At 46.7% G+C, this 2,477-nt stretch overlaps 1 non-coding gene across 1 annotated transcript; it reads left to right on the forward strand.

Moving 5' to 3' along the window:
• Window positions 1-743: 743 nt before the first annotated feature.
• On the forward strand, window positions 744-815 carry TRNAW-CCA (transfer RNA tryptophan (anticodon CCA)). Its single transcript has one exon. It is a non-coding gene; the product is annotated as a tRNA-Trp (tRNA).
• The last annotated feature ends 1,662 nt before the right edge of the window (window positions 816-2,477 follow it).

The following is a 2,477-nucleotide window of genomic DNA, read 5'->3' on the forward strand; positions in this document are numbered from 1 at the left end:
ACCAAACCCACACAGGGTGACACGTAGGTGCCACACTGAAGAATTGACATGCTGATCAGCGGTAAACATCTTCCTCGGCATTTTGTTTGCTCCGCACGCACGGATCCGAACCGAACCGAACCCCTGCGCAGCGATAACCACACCCCGAAACATTCCACTGACGCAGATCGATCGTCCGTTCCGTTCGCGAGGGCATCAAACGCACCGTGCACTCCAGATCATTCGTCCTAGATGTCTGTCTGGTAAACGTGGCCAAACTGTACGCCGCTCCAGGATCCAGCAGTGGCCGCTGGTTGATGCTGCCTGCTGCTCCGGTCTTTTCTCTCTGTGATGAGCAGGTAGAGTAGCATTTGTGTGCATGTGGTGTGGGGGCCTCGCGGCTCCGACGGCCACCGCACCGACCTCGTGGAACGTGCAGGTACAGCTGACGGTGACAGCCGCAGCAGCGCCGAATAGAATCTTCCGCCCGCGTGGTGCCTGCGCATGCAGCTTTTGCAATTCATGATGGATGTCTCCAACCGCCAGAGGGCAGCAGTAAGCACATTTTACTGGTGCCAAAGTACATGGGCTGTGTCCTAACAGTAGCGGAACGCTAATGATGGCCCATGCCAGCGAAGGTATGATATCCTGCTTGTAGTGGGCCGTATTAGGACAGACTGGAGCGACGAAGGGGGCCCATGGAATCCTTCCACAGTCTGGTGCTCACGCTGTTAAATAACTAAGTTTGTGTTAGATAGCACATCGGATCCTTGGCGCAATGGTAGCGCGTCTGACTCCAGATCAGAAGGTTGCGTGTTCGATTCACGTAGGGTTCAAAATCCCGTACTATATATCCGACTTTTTTTTCTTTTCTTGTACCAGTATAATTTTTGTCCAAGATATTTCTGCTGGCCTGCCTTTATTGGATATAAGCAATATCCAATCATTTCAATTTTTTGTATAAATTGCCTAGCTCCTCTTTCATTCAAAGAATATTAGAAGGAATACATTGTTTTCTTTGCAGGACATCCATTCCTTTTTCAAATCCACAACACTCCTGCACTATTTGCATAGGGCTTATTTCGTTCGAAGAATTCATGTGCGATAATTGAAGGAATGTTTCTTATGAATTATGGCACTATACAACAAACCTCTTGTTTTTCTTTTCTAGGGCGCAATAGAAAAACTTTAGTGCAGATGTAGGATTTGTGTGGATATGACATAACAAAACAAAGTATTCATCTTTTTGTATGGAGTAGCGCCTTCTAGTTTTCCATCACCGAGAAAACTAGGGAAAAATATGTCAAACAATAATCAGTTTTAATCCATCCAAATATATTAGCATAGATTGAATAAGGTTCATGCAATGGTTATCGACTAGTATCGACACGCAGGCCGGGTAAGCGCCCACCAACACATCCACATGCCTCTCTTACAGAAATTCACAACAACGACAACCATATTTGCCTCTCGTTTTTTTGAGTCTTTCTTAGATGATTTTGTTTCACTGGAAAAGAAGAAGACAGTTGCCCGATTAATTAGCGCAAAGCCGAGCAAAAACTATCACAACACGCCGCAAAAAACAAGGCACCCTGGGCGATCGGACAACCCACACAAAACGCAAACACCGACGTAGCCCTCACCACAAACAAGTGCCGAGGCCTGTGCAGGACAGAGCCAAAAAATCAATCTCACGCGCCGATTACCAGACGACTCCGACTCTGTCGAGGAGCATTGTAGGAGAAAAAAGCATTGGACCAGCGCCGTAATCGACCACCCATCTCGTCCCATCATCACCGCGAAGGCCTCAATAGCTCTAAGTACAGAAAAATAAAGTGCGGCATGAAGACCCCTCGAGCACGTAAATGAGGCTGACTACCAAGCTTCAGCTACAACCCAATTCCACCCAAAGCCGCCATCGTTGCCACAAAAGAAGCTGCAGAAAACATTCACATCGCCGAACGAACACCTGCCGATTGCAATGCTGCGAGCGTCCAACCCATGGAGCATGAAAATGGGATCCAATGCTCTTCAAGGCGACGCCCCCAAAAAGGGAAGCAACGATGCCGCCGCAGTCTCCCGACCATATTTGGCCTTAGTTTAGGATCGATAAGTATGTCTAGGGAGGGGGGGGGGAGTGAATAGACTACTAAGATCAATAACAGACTCTTTTCCCAAGTTTTAAATTCTTCATAGATTTTAAGCTTTTCTAGCAATCTATACAACACCCTACACATGCATATCTAGAGCAATAGGCAACATAATGTAAAACAAGCAAGTGCAAAGGTAAAGGAGTAGAATTCAGAGAATCCAAACACAATAGACTCGGTGAAGACTTTTCCCGTGGTTTAGATAGTTTGCGCTATCTTACATCCACGCTGATGGAGGCTTTAGTCCACTAATGATCTAGAATTGCAAAGGATTCCGATTACGAGATTCTACAGAGTTCACAAAGGTTCCACTTAGGAGCAACCAACCTATTCCACCATGGCTTACGC

This window comes from Triticum aestivum, chromosome 7D (genome assembly GCF_018294505.1).
Source record: "Triticum aestivum cultivar Chinese Spring chromosome 7D, IWGSC CS RefSeq v2.1, whole genome shotgun sequence".
Taxonomy (NCBI): domain Eukaryota; kingdom Viridiplantae; phylum Streptophyta; class Magnoliopsida; order Poales; family Poaceae; genus Triticum; species Triticum aestivum.